The sequence below is a fragment of the Suncus etruscus genome, chromosome 12 (genome assembly GCF_024139225.1).
Source record: "Suncus etruscus isolate mSunEtr1 chromosome 12, mSunEtr1.pri.cur, whole genome shotgun sequence".
In the NCBI taxonomy this organism is placed as follows: Eukaryota; Metazoa; Chordata; class Mammalia; order Eulipotyphla; family Soricidae; genus Suncus; species Suncus etruscus.
In genome coordinates, this window is record NC_064859.1 from 32,870,226 (window position 1) to 32,888,629 (window position 18,404).

At 43.3% G+C, this 18,404-nt stretch overlaps 1 protein-coding gene and 2 non-coding genes across 3 annotated transcripts in view; 2 read left to right on the forward strand and 1 right to left on the reverse strand.

The window, feature by feature from the left end:
- The window catches only part of B3GNT2 (UDP-GlcNAc:betaGal beta-1,3-N-acetylglucosaminyltransferase 2), a 45,727-nt gene that overhangs the window by 17,880 nt on the left and 9,443 nt on the right, over positions 1 to 18,404 (reverse strand). The window lies entirely within an intron of this gene.
- On the forward strand, positions 1,436 to 1,542 carry LOC126025235 (U6 spliceosomal RNA). The gene has a single exon (XR_007501276.1). It is a non-coding gene; the product is annotated as a U6 spliceosomal RNA (small nuclear RNA).
- LOC126025048 (U6 spliceosomal RNA) lies at positions 17,129 to 17,235 on the forward strand. The gene has a single exon (XR_007501097.1). It is a non-coding gene; the product is annotated as a U6 spliceosomal RNA (small nuclear RNA).

Sequence of the window (18,404 nt, forward strand, 5' to 3'; positions counted from 1 at the left end):
GACCATCTATAACAAACCCACATCCAGTATCAATCTTAATGGTGAAAAGATTATTTTGAGATTAAGCACAAGGGAAGGAAGTACACTGTCTCCACTTTTATTCAACATAGTATTAGAAATTATGACTACAGCAATCAGGCAAGAAAAACAAATCAAAGAAATGCACATTGAAAAAGAAACCACATTTATTATTTGCAGATGACATGGTATTATACATAGAAGAAGAAAAAAACTCAGATATTAATCAATACAGCAAAGCAGCTGGCTTCAAAATCAATATACAAAAAAATTAGTTGCATTCTTTTTTTTTTTTTTTGTGGTCTTGGACCACACCCAGTGACACGCAGGGGTTACTCCACGCTGTGCACTCAGAAATCACTCCCGGCTTGGGGGACCATATGGACCACCAGGAAATTGATCTGTGGTCCATCCTAGGCTGACGCATGCAAGCAAATGCCTTACCGCTTGTGCCACCACTCCAGTAGTTGCATTCTTTTTTTTTTTTTGGTTTTTGGGCCACACCCGTTTGACGCTCAGGGGTTACTCCTGGCTATGCGCTCAGAAATCGCCCCTGGCTTGGGGGACTATATGGGACACCGGGGGATCGAACCTTGGTCCGTCCTACGCTAGCGCTTGCAAGGCAGACACCTTACTTCTAGCGCCACCTTCCCGGCCCAGTAGTTGCATTCTTAATTGCAAAAAGTGAGTAAGAAAAAGAGGTCTAAGAATCTATTCCATTTAAAATAGTACCCCAAAAAATCAAGCATCTATGAATCAACAAAAGACATGAGAGATTTATACCATGATAACGCTAAATCACTTAAGGGATAGAAGACCTTTGGAAATGGAAAAATATTGCATGCTCATGGTTGAAATAATAAATATGGTTAAAATGACTATTCTACTTAAGCTGTTATATAGATTCGATACAATCTCATCCAAATTTGGACGACATTCTTCAAGACCTAGAAAAGTCAATAGTTAAATTCATATGGTATCAGAAGCGACCACAAATTGCTAAAGCTATATTGAAAAATAAGAAATGCAAAGGTATCCCATTACCTAATTTGAATTTATAAAGCTAGTGATTAAAACTGCTTGGTAATGGAACAAAGATAGGTTCTGTGACCAATGAATCAGAATCAAAAACCCAATGACAAAACTCCGGATATTTTTTTATAAAGGAGCTGCAAACATGAAATGAAATAAAGATGCCACTTTAATCAACGGTGCTGGGAAAACTGGATAACTACATGTAAAAATATCAAAACAATCTATATCTCACTTTGCATGAAAGTCAATTCCAAGTGATTCAAGACCTAAAGAGTTGATCAAATTTTAATTTCAAACCCATCTTCAATGATCAGATACCACTGGCAAAGGTAACAAAATAAAAAATAAACAAATGAGACTACATAAAAGTAGTTTCTGCATGGTGCTCACTCTGGCAGCATATATACTAAAATTGAAATGATACAGAGAAGATTAACATGGTACCAACACAAGGATGACACGCAAATTTGTGAAGCGTTCCGTATAGTTCCAGATAGTTAAAAAAAATGTTTCTGCGTGGCAAAAAAAATAAATAAAACACAGGCTAAAACTAAAAAAACAGCTAAAAAACTAAAAACAGCTTAAAACTTCAAGTAAGGGACTAATATCCAAGATGTATAAACTATTAACAAAGATAAAAACAAATTCCTAACTCCTACCAAAAAAATGGGAAGAGGAAATGAAGTGTCTTCTCAGAAGAAGACAAATGGATTACCAATAGACACATAAAAAAAATGCTCAGCATCAATAATCATTAGTAAAGTCTAAATCAAGACAACAATGAGGTCTCATTTCACACCAGTAAGAATGGAACATATCAAATATAGTAAGAACAATCTGTGCTGGAGGAAATGTAGTGAAACTGGAATTCTTATCCACTGTTGGTGGGAATACTGCTGTGGACAACGGTGTGGAAAGTCCTCAGTAAACTTAAAACTGAGCTGCCATATGACACAGCAATTTTTTTTTGGGTTATCTCTCCCCAGGACTTAAAAGCTTTCATTTAAAAGAATTTATGCACTCTATTATTCATTGCTGCAATGAGGACAATAGCTAAGACATGGAATCAACCTAGGTGTCCAACAATAACAAAAAAAATCAATGGATTATGAAGATGTGGTACATATACACAATGGAGTACTATGCAGCTGCAAGGAGCCATGAAATCATGCAATTTGCTGCAACTTGGTTGGAACTGTAAGTTTATCATGTTGAGTGAAGTAAGCTAGGAGAAGAAAAACAAACAGGATAATCTCACTCAGTTGTGGTATAAAAAATAATTTTACTAGGAAATGTAATGTAGTGAAGGGGGATGCCTAGATTGCTCCTCATCCCAGAACTTAAGAGAGAAAAAGGACAAAGAAGTAAAGAAACCAAGGCAGGAAGGAAAATGAGAAATGTAATAGGGGTACAGGGCATTGGTTATATTGGAGAGCTGGAAGATTTGTTTAGCTATACATTCCAAAGCACAGACTCAACAACACTGAAAACATAAGATTTCAGCTAGAACCACTTTATAAATAGAGGTTCTTTTTCTTTTGCCTTTTGAACAAAAAATATGGTCTCCAAGCCACCAGGAGTGATCCCTGTGACGCTCAGGAGTCACTCCTGGCTATGGGCTCAGAAATTGCTCCTGGCTAGGTGGGGGTGGGCCATATGGGACGCTGGGGATCAAAGCAGGTCCATCCTGAATAGGCCACATGCAAGGCAAATACCCTACTGCAGTGCTCCCTAAATAGTGGTTCTTTAAATTTAACAAAAGAAATAAAAATTACTCCTGGCTATGGGCTCAGAAATCGCTTCTGCCTTGGGGGACCATATGGGATGCCGGGGGAAACCATGGTCCATCCTAGGTTCATGTGTGCAAGGCAGATGCCCTACTTGCGTCACTGCTCTGGCCCCAGCAGATCGCTAATGTAAAGTTGATAGAATGTGAGTGTTTGGTCCTGCCTGAATTAGTTCTTATTATCCTCCTATAATTAAAATATTGATGAAAACACAAGTATCTTTTTTTTATTCTTTGTGCTTTGAAAAAATGTAAATGTTGGGACCAGAACAACAGCACAGCAGGTAGAGCATAAGCCTTATATGCAGCCTACCCAGGTTTGATCCCCAGCATCCCATATGGCCCCCTGAGCCTGCCAGGAGTGATTTCTGATCGCAGAGCCAGGAGTAATCCCCGAGCTCCACTGGCCCAAAAACGGGGAAGAAAGGGGAGGGCCAGAACGATAGCATAGGCACAGCAGTAAGGCGTTTGCCTTGCATGCAAGCCCACCTGGGACAGGCTTGAGTTCAGCTCCTGGTATCCCATATGGTCCCTGAGCCTAGGAAAAGAAATAATGTGAAAAGTGTAGTCACTTGGGATAAATATGAACAAAAAATTTTTCAAAAGACAAGGCAGAAACTTCTCACCTATACACTCAGGCAGGAAGCAATGTGCACTAACTAGACATGCTCGAGCCTTTTCCCCTTTACAAGGAAAAGGGGGGCATTTCCTTTTTTGTGCTCTGTTGTTTTGGGGCCACACCCAGCAGGGGATACTCCTGACTTTGGTGCTCAGTGGACATACAGTGCTGAAATGGAATTGGGCCTCCCACATGCACTTTGAGATGTCATCCCAGCCCTGTTTCAGTTTACATTTTATGTATTCTTTTTCTCTTCTTCCTGGTTTTCTTATTCAAACCTTTGGCTCCTTTGTGTTGTGATGTTCTCACCTCACTTCATCTTCACCCTAAGCTCACACAGGGGAACTATCAGTCCTATATCTGATCTGGAGCCAGAATGAAGATTTTGGACCCTGATTCCAAATCTAAACTCTCAATACTTTCTGCCCTGACACATTAGCACTCTAAGAATTTTAAGAATCTCCAGATTTGCTTTTGTGGATAGCCAGAAGATCATTTTGTTATTTGTAAATCAGTTTGAGAATGGAATGAAGTGGACAAAACCATGTTTTTGGATCCACTGACCAGTTAGGGAACAAAGAAGTCTTGGTAGCTGGGGTACCATCCAGAGCCCAGCATGTCTCCACATTAAGGAATGGCTGGCAGGGCCTTCTGTGACCTATTCCCAACCTGGAGCCAGCAAACCCTTTGTCAGAGATTTTACAAACAGAAAAAATGCTGCCTTTTCAGTTGCCTCCAGCACCAGAGCCTGCAGCCTCAGGGGACTCCAGCACCACCTCCCACCTACTGACCAGGGTTTTGGTCAGGGTTAGGATCAGGGTAGGAGAGTAGAAGTTAGGAGGGCTTCCGGGTTGTCAGTGTGTGGAATGTGATCAACAACCCAGTTCCTGGCTCTAAGCGAAAAAGACAGCAGAAAACACCTGGAGAGGGCTGGAGCAATCACACACAAGTAGGGAGTTTGCCTTGCATGTGGCCAATCCGGGTTTGATCTCCAGATATCCCATATGGTCCCCTGAGCCTGCAGGAGTGATTTTTTTTTTAACTTTATTTATTTACTTATTTGGTTTTTGGGCCACAACCAAAAACTCAGGGGTTACTCCTGACTCTATACTCAGAAATCGCTCCTGGCAGGCACGGGGGACAATATGGGGTGCTGTATTCGAACCATCTTCCATCCTGGGTTGGCCATGTGCATGGCAAAAAGAAATTTTTAGCACAGCCTACTGCTGTGCTCTCTCTCCAGCCCTGCAGGAGTGATTTCTGAGCGCAAAGCCTGGAGTAACCCCTGGGTGCTGACACAAGGTGTGGCCCGAAAACCAAAATCAAACAAACTAACCACAGAACAAGAGCTTTGGCTATTTGAATTATATGGCAACTTTCATTACCAGACGAGGCTGTATGGCAAGTGTCTGAAGAACACTAATTCTCAAAGTAAACCGGCAGATATACCATGGCAGTATATCCACTGCAGTTAGGACATTCATTCAGCACAGTCTATGTTCTCCTCTGACAGGTTTTCCTTAAAGGTTTGGCTTTTGATATCAGACCTGTAGTGACCCAAGCAATATGGTAAAAATAAATAAATAAATATATATATACATATTAAGAAAATAACAATTTATGGAAATGTTCCATTATATTTTTTCCAAGCTACTATTATCTAACCTCAGTCTGTACCTGTTATTTTTTTCTTGGTTGTCAAAAAAGTCAGACAATGGGGCCGGAGAGATAGCATGGAGGTAAGGCGTTTGCCTTTCATGCAGGTCGGTGGTTCGAATCCCAGATGGTCCTATATGGCAACCCATATGGTCCCCCTAGCCTGCCAGGAGCGATTTCTGAGCATAGAACCAGGAGTAACCCCTGAGCGCTGCCGGGTATGACCCCCCCTAAACAAAAAGTCAGACAAATTCACAATTCAGAGGCGCCCTGAAACCAGATATATGCAATGTTTCAGAGTGTTTTTATCCATGTGTACTTAACTCAGAAAATAGATTTAAATACTTAGGGCACAGGAAAGTAAGTACGGCCCTCTGTACAACATTTTGTGGCCCTACCCTAGAGGAATTTTTTTTGTTTATTTTGTTTTAGTTGTTTGGGTCACACCCCCAATATTCAAGGCTTACTACTGTCTTTGCACTCAAGGATCACCCCGACTTTGCCTCCTGCGGCCCACAGGTAAATTGAGTTTGAGACCCTAGCAGAGTAGAATGTCCTGTAATATGCTTTTACATCTTTTTGTTTTAGTTTTGTGGACCACATCCAGCTGTGTTCACAGCTTACTTCTCATTCTACATTTAGGAATTACTACTGGTGGGTTTAGGGGGCCAGCTGGGGTATCAGGTATTAAACCTGGGTAGGCTGTGTGCAAGGCAAGCACTCTACCCACTATACTATCATTTGGGCTAAAAAGATACAAAAGTACCTTTTGTATTATGACCATGTGTTGCCAGGGCTAAGAGACTAAACATGGATTACTCATGCAAAGTGTGTGCTCCAGCCCTCTGAACTCTCCCTCCAGCCCAAAAGCTGTGTGATTTTCTTTCTTGTTCAGCTAGATCTGAACACACATTCTGATGGCAGAAATTCAACATTTGGATTCAGTTTCTATTTTTGAGAGAGGTTGTCAGGGCCACTTGGCAGTGCCTGGGGTTTACTTCCAGTGGTAACTGAGGGACTAGGCAGACCAGGGATGAATCAAGATTGGCTACATGCAAGAAAAGGGCCTCAGCCCTTATACTATCTCTCCAGCCCCTTAAATCCATTTATTCCAGCATAATTCCCTTTCATGGGAAGCACACCTCCCAAAGGTTAGTCTTCGAGGCTATGCCTAAAAGTATTTCTGATCTCACAGATTCCTAGGAGAAAGACATGACATTGTCCATCCTCTAAGAGCCACCAACTTGCCCACAGCTGTCATTGCACCTAACACACCTTAACTGGACCTCTTACACCATATTAACATGTGGCACATCCACAGGACACGTAGGCCTCCAAAGCAAAGGCTGAGCTGTGTTCAGTTCTGTATCTCTAATGCTATCAAATAATCTATTCAAAGTCAGCCAAATCAATTTAGGAACAAGAAGGACTAAAGCAAATATAAGCTGAAGATCCCTCAGTCACCACTTCTCGGACTATTCAGTTGGGCCTTGGACATACTTCCTGTTACATGAAACAGCCAGTACTGAAGGAAGAGGAAGAGGAGAGGTAAAATAATTTGTCACGTTAACAAGGACTGACTGAGAATTGACAAAAAGAGGCTTTACCACTGCTCTACACTAACCACTGCTGAATCATTGTTGAATATAAGTCACAGGCCCTTGGGTCTGAAAGATGGTACAAGTGTTAAGGTGTTTACCTTGCACAGAGTGATCAAGTTTGACCCCTAGCACACACCACATACAGCCCCAGCCTTGCCAGAGGGTCAAGGGTGAGCCCTAAGCCCTGCCAGATGTGGCTCCAGTACCCAAAAAGATTTTGCAAAAAAATTAAAACACAGGTACCATATTTTGAGACAACCCCAATACATACCTCCACCCTTTCGAAGTCTACCTATGTGCCAGACCAAATCATGTCTCCTCTAAGGAGCCATAACCTTTCCCAATTCCCATGATTTCTCTTCAAAGACTCACCCACCTCAGAATAGCATTCCCTGATGTCATTTCTTTTTTTTTTTTTTTTTTTAGGTTTTTTGGGCCACACCCGGCGGTGCTCGGGGGTTACTCCTGGCTGTCTGCTCAGAAATAGCTCCTGGTAGGCACGGGGGACCATATGGGACACCGGGATTCGAACCAACCACCTTTGGTCCTGGATCGACTGCTTGCAAGGCAAACACCACTGTGCTATCTTTCCGGGCCCTGATGTCATTTCAACACAGTATACCATTTAAAAACCTCTCAGGAAAGTCAGATATGATTAAATAAATCTAAAGACACACACAGACTCCAGGGAAAGTGAAAGAAGGCAGCGATTAAAAATTAATAAAAATGTACAAGCATAAATTTTAGTAATGGATTAGAAATAAAATCCCATTATATAAACTAAATTATCAAACTGACTTGTATAAGTGCTTCTAGAACTAAGTAGGCTGTTTGTTCATCAGACACTGTTTGGCAATCTTGGTGTACAAAGACCAATGGAAATTTACTCTCTATAATGTTGGTTATTTGTAGCTACAGACATATTCAGACAAACTAAAAACTAGAAGTGAATGAATGAGGAAAAAATATCTTGCTCTAAGTATTAAAAACTACTAAAACTCTGGGGCCAGAGAGTACAGGAGTACTGTATGCTTTGCATACAGCCAATCATGATTCAATCCCCAGCACTGCCAGGGATTATTCCAGAGCACAGAGCCAGACATAAACCCCAAACAGCACCATGCAACAACCAACATCATACTGCCTTATCCCCCACTAAACATGTCTTACTGTCATTTTATATCATGAAATGAATGAAAATTTTCAATTAAGAACTAGTAACGATGGGTCAGAGCGATAGCACAGTGGTAGGGCATTTGCCTTGCACACAACCAATCCCAGAAGGACTGTTTGATTCCCAGCATCCCATATGGTCCTCCGAGCCTGCCAGGAGCAACTTCTAAGAGCAGAGCCAGAAGTAACCCCTCAATGTCGCCGGTTGTGACCCAAAATAAAAAAATAATAAAAAACTAATAAAGAAAATTCTCTTCAAATTTTTAAGTTTAGAGCCAGAGAAATAGCACAGCGGGTAAGGTATTTCCCTTGCATGCAGCCAACCAGGGTTCAATCCCTGGCATCCCATATGGTCCCCTGAGGCTACCAGAAGTAATTTCTGAGTGCAGAGCCAGGAGTAATCCCTGAGCACCACCAGGTGTGACCCAAAAACAAAAATAAAGGGGCCAGAGAGATAGCATAGAGGTAGGGCATTTGTCTTGCATGCAGACGGATGGTGGTTCAAATCCCGGCATCCCATATGGTCCCCCAAGCCTGCCTGAGCATAGAGTGAGGAGTAGGCCCTGAGCGCTGCCAGGTGTGACCCAAGAACAACAACAGAAAAAAGTTTTTAAGTTCGATTTTCTTTTTTTTTTTTTTTTTTTTTTGGGGGGGGGGGGTTCGGGCCACACTCGTTTGATGCTCAGGGGTTACTCCTGGCTAAGCACTCAGAAATTGCTCCTGGCTTGGGGGGACCATATGGGATATGCCACCTCCTGGCCCCTAAGTTCGACTTTCTAAATCATATCATCCCCGATTATTCTATGGGTTGGAACAATTGATCTGATACAAGAGAAATTTAGATTTTAAATCAATCAATCTTAGAGACCAGAGAAATACTACAGCAAGGAAGGTGCTACATCTGACCAACCCAGGTTCAAGCCTCAGCATCACAAATGGCCCAAGACCCTAGCAGGAACACAAAATAAGCTCAGAATGCTATTGGGTATGCGCTCTCCTCCCCTCTTTTTTAAATCACTTTAATAAGTACACAGAAAATCAAATTCAGGAGCTGGAGCAGTAGCACTATAGGTAGAGCATATGCCTTGCAAGTGGGTGACCTGGGTTCAATTCCCGGTATCCTATATGGTCCCCCAAAGTCAGCCAGGAGGAATTTCTAGGCATTGCGAGGTATAGCCACAAAACAAAATAAAAGGAGAAAAAAATCAAATTCAATTTGCCCTTTCCCTGGCAGAGACATTCCTGGGGGCACCTTCAACCAGTGCTCTACAGACAAGTCCTTCAAAACGAATACAGCCCTTCCCAATTCTATGAAACTGTCTGGCAACTCTTGTGCCCATGAAAAGTAGTTTCAGCGGCCGGAGCAGTGGTACCCTGAAGCCAGGAGCAATTTCTGAGCGCATAATCAGGAGTAGGCCCTGAGCATCAATGGGGTGTGGCCCAAAAAGTAAAAATAAATAAATAAATAAATAAAGTAGTTTCAGATCATTTCCCTCAATTTCTTGCAAAACGAAAGTTTATATTATATATGTTGATATATAATAATATATATTATATCTTCCCTCAGAATTGAAAGAATATTGTTTAAATAAGCTGCAGGTCAGGCAAATATATGGCAAATTAGAAACAACCTTCCTTTGAAACATTTCAATTATTATCAATGACATTCTATTTGCTTAAACTTGACTAAACTGCACAAGAAATTTTTAATTTCTAGACTGTCAGGATGAAGACAACAGATGGGAACCAGAAACAGGATGAAGACAACAGATGGGAACCAGAAACTTTAATTTCTAGGTTGTAGGGATAATTGATGTCAGATAGCTTCTTAAAAAGCACTGGCCCTTTGTTACAATGAAGGGGACACAAAGGAGCATGAGGTCCCACCACCACAGGCTCCAGGACTCCACAGCTCAGCCCCACGGCATTCCCAAGGAGCAGCCTTGAAGGAAGAGCCCAATTCACTCTTCTGAAGCATGCACAGGAACTCAGAAAGCCCGACAGTATAGGGATTTCAAGTTTTCAATATTATAAAGTAAAAGAAGAAATTGAGGGTGATGCCCTAGAGAAGTTGGGAGAGGTGAGTGAAGGGATGGAGGTAGCAGGGATGATCCTTGCAGCATGGCAAATTCACTATTGAGCAAGTTACACAGGTAACTTGCAGGTAGTAGGCCCAGGGCCCGGCTGAACCCAGTCCTGTGAAGTGCTCACCAAGGATTCCTCATTTCATTTTTTTTTTTACAGTTTTATTAGATGTGAGCTTGCATAAGTATATCACATATTTTTATACATACAGATATACATAAACTCATACAAGTTGTGAGAATATTAGCGTATGAACATGAGATCATCTAGGATCAAATCTAGGCATTGGATTCTTCATTTCAAATGGAAGGAATGAGTTGCTTCCAGAAACTTGTCAAAATTTTTCCAAATGAGAGTAAGGGAGGAAGAAAATGAGGACATGGCCCAACTTGGAAGCCAGCACAGGGCTGCATGGTGGGCAGGGGGCATCTGGGAAAGACGACTCAGGGGCTGGAAAAGCTCAATGTTCAGGGCAGTGCCTGGCAGATGGCAGCACCTGTGGCACCACATGGCCCCTGAATGGTGCTAGCAACCCAGGCTGTCTTGGTAACCCTCAGCATCACCATCCTGAGCATAAAACATACAGCCCAGATAGCCAACTGTCTTCAGAGTCACCCCTGAGCCCCAAGTATGACTTGGAATCCAGAGAAAAACAAAATCCTGACTCTTGGGGCCTGAGAGATAGCACAGTAGTAGGGTGATTGCCTTGCATGCAGTCAACCCCCAATAGACCTGGGTTCAATCCCGGCATCCCATATGGTCCCCTGAGCCTGCCAGGAGCAATTTTCTGAGCACAGAGCCAGGAATAACCCCTGAGCACCACCTGGTGTGGCCAAACAAACAAACAAAACATCTGACTCTAGATCTAGGTAAGACCCCCTCAAAACCCACTCCTAGAGCACCCAAGCATCTCTGGCCTCCTTTAGAACAATCCAGCCACTCCACACCTCTGCTCAAGCTAGAAATGCTTCTTGAGTCTGTACAGCTTGCATTCCCTGAAGGCCTAGGTTCAGCTCTAATCAATCACCTCTCCCTTCAATGGCCCCAGTCACAGAATGTAAGGACACACCTAATGAGAGCCGCCAAGAAAAGGACACTGGTTTCCCAGCAGTAAAGAATCCCCTATGAGAACAGGCATCTAAAAGAATCCCTGAATCCTTCCAAAAAAAAGGACACAGGAAGCCGGAGTTAGTATAGTGGGCAAAGTGTTTGTTTTGCAGGTGGCTAACCAGGGTTCAATCCCTGACATCATGTATGGTCCCCTGAGTCATGAGTGATTCCTGAATGCAAAATCAGATGGAATCCCTGAACCCTGAGCAATGCCAGAGTGACCTCAAAAAAACAAAATGACAACCCCCCCACCAAAAAAGGGACACAGAGAAGCAACTGGGGCAGAGTCCCAATCCTAAGAAAATCCTATATATCCCCACTAAGGCCACACCAGCAGCCATGGAAGCTTCCAACACACTGGATTGGAGGAAGGACACACACTAATGGAAGCAGCACTAGATGCACCCCCAAGGTAGGGGAAACCATCCCAACCAAAATCAGGATTTAAAAAAAGAAAAGACAGGGCTGGAGAAATAGCATGAGGTAAGGTGTTTGCCTTGCATGCAGAAGGTCGGTGGTTTGAATCCCGGCCTCTCATATAATCCCCTGAGCCTGCCAGGAGTAAACCCTGAGCGCTGCTGGGTGTGACCCCCCCCAAAATAAAGTAAATAAATAAATAAAGATTATCTCCACATCATTACCAGGGAGATGTAAATCAAAATGACAATGAGGTAACATCTCACAGTACAGAGACTGGCACACATCACAAAGATCAAGAACAACCAGTGCTGGCATGGATACAAGAGAAAGGGACTTTTGTTCACTGCTGGTGGAAAGTCAATTGATCCAGCCTTTTTTGGAAAACAATATGGACTTTACTCAAAAAAAATTTTTTGAAGGGCTAGAGTGATAGCACAGTGGTAGGGTGTTTGCCTTGCATGCAGCTGACCTGGGACAGACCATGTTTAATCCCATATCCCATATAGTTCCCTGAGCCTGGCAGGAGAGATTTCTAAGAGCAAAGCCAGGAGTAACCTGAGTGCTGCCAGGAATGGCCCAAAAATGAAAGGGAGGGAGGGAAGGAGGGAAAGAAACTGAGCTCCCATATGACTCAGCTATACAGTTCCTGGGAATAAATCCTAGATGCCCAAAAATATAATGCAGAAATGCCCTCTGCACTCCTATGTTCATTGCAGCACTATTCAGAATAGCCAGAATCTGGAAACCAAGTGTCCAAGAATAGACAAGTGAGTAAAGAAATAATGGTACATCTATACAATGGAATAGTACGCAGCTATTAGAAAAAAATGAAATATGCTTATACGTAGATATATCATGCTATATGAAATCAGTGAGAGAGAAAGGGAAAGACATAAAATAATCACACTCATATATATATATATATATATAAAACAATATGGTAATAATACCCAAAGACAATAGAGATGAGGGCCAGAAGGGCTATTCCATGGTAGAAAGATCCTGCCACAAAGAATGGGGGAAGGCAGTTAGGGCAGAGAAGGGACCATTATGACAATGATAGAAGTGATCACTCTGGAAAAGAACTGGGTGCTGAAAGGAGGTAAAGTGATACATACGTATGTGTGTATGTATGTATGTATGATACCACTTCAGTAACCATATTGAAACCACAATGTCTAAAAGACAAAGTGGAAGAGAGGGGAAGTAAAAGAAGCAGGGAGAGGGGGAGGGAAAGGAGGGCAGGGGAGAAAGAAGGAGGGAAACTAGGGACATTGGTAGTAGGAAATGCACTTACTGAAAAAATAGGTATTGGAGATTGATGATTAAAATTCAATCATGAACAACTTTGCAACTATATCTCATGGTGATTCAATTTAAAAATTCATTAAAAAATTTTAGAAACCAGAGCTGGAGCAGTGGCGCAGGCAGCAGGGCATTTGCCTTACACACGCTAACTCAGACAGACCTCAGTTTGATCTCCCGGCATCCTATATGGTCCTCCAAGCCAAGGGCGATTTCTGAGCGCACAGCCAGGTGTAACCCCTGAGCGTCACTGGGAGTGACCCCAAAACAAGACAAAACAAAATTTTAGGGACTGAAGAAATAGCACAGCAGTAGGATGCTTGCTTTGCACACAGCCAATCCAGGACAGAAGGTGGCTGGTATTCCGGCGTCCCATATGGTCCCCCGTGCCTGCCAGGAGTGATTCCTAAGCACAGAAACAGGAATAACCCCTGAGTGCCACCGGGTATGACTTCCCCCCACCCCGAATAAAACAACAAAAAAAATTGGGGGCCAGAGAGATAGCACAGCAGTAGGGCGTTTGTTTTGCAAGCAGCAGACCCAGAACCAACGGTGGTTCAAATCCCAGCATCCCATATGGTTGCCCCCCCACATCCCCCATGCATGCCAGGAGCGATTGATTTCTGAGCAGAGAGCTAGGAGTAACTCCTGAGCGCTGACAGGTATGGCCCAAAAACAAAAACAAAAAAGCAAAAAATTCCAATTTTAAAAAATAAAAAGAGCTGCCTCCCACAAGGCAACCTTTGTATTAACAAGTGACTCTGTGGTGGCAACTTCAGAACAAGCAAAAAGACTTGCCCTTCCCCAATTTTCAATGATCTTCTGTGCCACTTCTTCCTTCCTCAAATGTTGGTTGGATTTCAACCTATTACTGTAGGGATGCTTAGGCACTGCTGTTTCCTAGCTGCTTTCATTGTTTTATTTATAGGGGCCCCCTCCTCAATGCTCTGTGGATGAACCACACCCAGAGGTGCTCAACCAGTAATGCTCAGGAAGGACCAGACCAAACCTGTAGATGCTCAAGGGATTATGATCAAACTCTTGGCCTTGCATGTGCCCCGTACATACTAACACCGGAGCTACCTCTCCAGTCACTGAAGTTGTATTTATATAAAAATAAACCATACAGATTTAAAATACTACCCTTGAAACCACAACATTTTGGCTTTTCTTCCAAGCATTTGATTAAAGAGTGGCTGTTCAAGAAGAGAAGCCTATTTAAACAAGAGCTGAAGGAGCCAGGGGAATGCCTGTCTCTGGCTGGAGCCCTACCACCAACCCACATGCTGAGAGCCACCGAAGGGGCACTGCAGTTTGGATCCCTGGCACCATACAAGTGTGTGATCTTCAATACACAGTAGCTAAATATGTACCCCTTAATACAAGCAGAGAAGCACTGAAACTAAATGTGCAAACCGCCCCATCGACACAACCACAAGGGGGAGAGGGGAAACAATCTTAAAGTTTTAAAATAAACAAGACATAAAATAGTAACACTGCTTTCTCTGGCCATCTGCCAAGAAAAAGTCATGTTGGCAAAATAAGAGTACATGTTTGCTCAATATATGAGAATGTCATGGAGCAACTTTGGATCCAGATCCATCAACTCCTTTATGGGAAGGAGGCAACCCTTTCTAGAATGCAGGTACAAACAGGTGCTCCCTCTTCCTGGGGATCCCACACTCCCACCTGGAGGTCCAGTGAGCTCTTTGTGCTTACTGTCTACACACCCTTCAGGGGTGAGGTGGGGGAGTTGGAGGGGGGGAGGAGCAGTGCATAGAGGCCCTTAATCTGCAACCCAACTCCTGAAGCCTCTAGAGGTGACATGTCCCCTGCAGCTCAGGTTTGAAATTTTCCATCAGCAAAGTGTTTTTCAAGGGGCCTGAGCCATAGCACAGCGGAGAGTGCTTACCTTGCGCACTGCCAACCCATGTTCAATCCCTGGCATCCCTATGGCCCTCTGAGCCTGCCACGAGTGATCCTGCCAGGAGGAACCCGTGAGCAACGCTGAGTGTGACCCAACCCCCTCCCAAAAGTGTTTTCAAAATAAGGTTCCATGAAAACAGAAGGAAAAATAATCCAAAAAAGAAACATTCTGTTTTAAAAATAGGTACCCTAAATCCAGCTTAAGAAAATAATTTGTTAATATGGACCAGGCAAGGTAAAATGGCTGCATCTAATTTAATTAAAAGTTACAAAAGTCTCTTAAAAACAAACGTGATTCAGCATAAAATAAATGTTAAAGGGGCCGGAGAGATAGCACAGTGGTAAGGCGTTCGCCTTGCATGCAGATGGATGGTGGTTCGAATACCGGCATCCCACTTGGTCCCCCGAGCCTGCCAGGAGCGATTTCTGAGCGGAGAGTCAGGAATAACCCCTGAGCACCACCAGGTGTGACCCCAAAACCAAAATAAATAAATAAAAATAAATGTTAAAAATGTTCATCTAGGGGCCGGGCGGTGGCGCTAAAGGTAAGGTGCCTGCCTTGCCAGCGCTAGCCTTGGACGGACCGCGGTTCGATCCCCCCGGTGTCCCATATGGTCCCCCAAGCCAGGAGCAACTTCTGAGCGCATAGCCAGGAGTAACCCCTGAGTGTTACCGGGTGTGGCCCAAAAACCAAAAAAAAAAAAAAAAAAAATGTTCATCTAAGGGGCAGGAGAGATAGCATGGAGGTAAGGCGTTTGTTTGCCTTTCATGCAGAAGGTCATTGGTTCTAATCCCGTCATCCCATATGGTCCCCCGAGCCTGCCAGGAGTAACCCTGAGTGCTGCCGGGTGTGACCCAAAAACAAAACAAAAAAAATTCATCCTAAATGCTAAGTATTTAGAAAGATGGCATTTGTAATAAACTTATTTTAACCTTTCAACATTTGACAATAGATTTGATTCTGAAAACACTACCAGGCATCCCACTAAACAATGATAAACATGATTGTGTGTGTGTGTGTGTGTGTGTGTGTTTGATTGAAACTACAACAATGTTACTCCCTGATTAGGGCTCAAAAAGAGAAAAAGTGGTACTTCAGGAATGCATTTGGGTGTGAACAGCTTTTTCAAGGGAAAATAATTTTAAATTCTGAAATAAAATTATAAGCAAGGTCATGACCCCTAGAAAAAACAGGTTGTTAAGACTTTCATATTTATGTCTGCACTGGACCCAGACAACAGGCATGTGCGCTCAGCTATGCAGATGTTTTCCTGGTCTGTTTGCAGGGTGGGTGGGGAAGGAACAGAAGCAGAATGGGTCGTCATGGTTACAAAAAAATCTGATGTCAGCTCTGGGAACAAATTTTTACTTTAAGTTCTCCAAGGGACTAGAATCCCCTTTCTAATAAGCAGAGCCCCCCCCCCCCATACACACATAAGATTTCTGCATCCTGGGATCTTGTATATCAAATGCAATCTCCATTATCTCTCCTACCAAGGGGCAAAGGCTTTTTCCCCTTCACTAACTTCCTACAAAAGTTCCATTCCCTGACATGCCACTGGGTCCTGCTTTAACCTTCCCAATTTTTTTCTGTCCTCTACAACCTTCATGGGCCTTAGACTTTACTAACTTCCCAAAGCACTTCCATGGCCACCACACTAGCCCTGCCCCAAGTTCAAAAACCCACCAACCCACAACTCTTCATCCTGATTCTTCTCCAGTTCTCTTGAATTGGGGCAATTCCCCCAAGTGACTGTGTCTCCACTGCTGTTGTCTCTCAATAACCCACTGTGGGACTAGCTCCCCACTGCTCGTAGATATGAGTAATGCCTCTCAAGTCAAATACTCTGCAATCTCACTAGCTGTTCAACTTACCTCCTCTGCACTTCCCTAAAATGGCTTCTAAATCCCAACCAACCATATAAAGGTACTGATATCTCTCACTCTCTGTCAAATAAACTGCACATGGCAAATGAGATAATATAGGCAGTAAGGCCATGCATGAGGCCAACCAGGCAGGTCCCAAGCACCACCAAGAGTGATCACTGAGCGCAGAGCAAGAAGATAAGACCTGAGCAGCTGTGGCCCCCAAAACAAGCAAACAAATTGCATGCATATACTTTAAACCTCTATCTTCCCTGGCCTATCTGGGACCTCCATTCCCCCCATTCCTAAACAAGAACACTAAGGAAACGCCCTTATTCAACATTTATCAAGCACTTATTTAAACCAAGCACTGTTTAAAACAAACAAAATCAGGTCTGAGTAACAGTAGAGGAAAAAGCACTTGCTTTGCACACAGTCAACCCAAGCCCAATTTAATCCCCAGGACCACACAGCAGACCCTGAGCATCACCAGGAGTGATACTAAGTGCTAAACCAAGAACAAGCCTAGTGCTCGCTTCGGCAGCACATATACTAAAATTGGAACGATACAGAGAAGATTAGCATGGCCCCTGCGCAAGGATGACACGCAAATTCATGAAGTGTTCCGTATTTAAAAAAAAAAGAGTAAGCCTAGAGCACTTCTAGGTGTAGCATACCCCTACCTACACACAGCCCCCAAAAGAAAAATCAGAATAATCAAGTTATAGGGTGTCATATAATTGGTAAGCATTGACAAAACATAAAGCATAGTAATGTGGGTAAGAACAAAGAGTCTGAAGTTGGAAACAAAAGGCAAGACAAATTCCAGCAGAAGGAATGGAACAAAACAGGAGGCAGGAAAACCCAAGGCCAGCAGACCTTGAGTAATCCAAGGAGGTGATGAGAGGCCTAATCACTAAAGATTTGGTAGCAAACTTTTGGTTTCATTCTGAGGAAGACAGGAAATCACTGGACTACAATACAGGGTAAGTAGTGATTTCATTTTTTTAAAGATTTCTTTGTCATCTGAAAATAAAGTGTTGTGGAGCAATAAAATGCAGGTGTATTTCAGGACCATGTGAAGCTCACATTTCTAAACACAAGTGTGACTAGGAAACATCATCCCGGTCTCTCAAGAATGGACCATATGGGGGCCGGGCGGTGGCGCTAAAGGTAAGGTGCCTGCCTTGACTGCGCTAGCCTCGGATGGACCGCGGTTCGATCCCCCGGCGTCCCATATGGTCCCCCAAGCCAGGAGCGACTTCTGAGCGCATAGCCAGGAGTAACCCCTGAGCGTCACTGGGTGTGGCCCAAAAACCAAAAAAAAAAAAAAAAAAAAAGAATGGACCATATGGAGGAGGGTTAAAAAAAAAAAATGGGGGCCGGAGAGATAGCATGGAGGTAAGGCGTTTGCTCTTCATGCAGGAGGTCATCGGTTCGAATCCCGGCACCCCATATGGTCCCCCGTGCCTGCCAGGAGCAGTTTCTGAGCCTGGAGCCAGGAATAGCCCCTGAGCACTGCTGGGTGTGACCCAAAAACCCAAAAAAAAAAAAAAAAAGGTCCGTATAATAGGGAGAAGAGATTAACAGAAACATCCTCAAAGAACTACAAAACGTCCAAAATCACAGGAAAAATATGCTCCACAACATTAATCATCAGGAATATTGAAATCAAAATAATCCAAATAATGAGGCCTCTCATACCACAAAGACTGGAACATATCACAAAGAACAAAACCCACCAATGCCGGTGCAGACGCAAGGAGAAAGGGGCTCTCATTCACTGCTAATGGAAATGTCAACT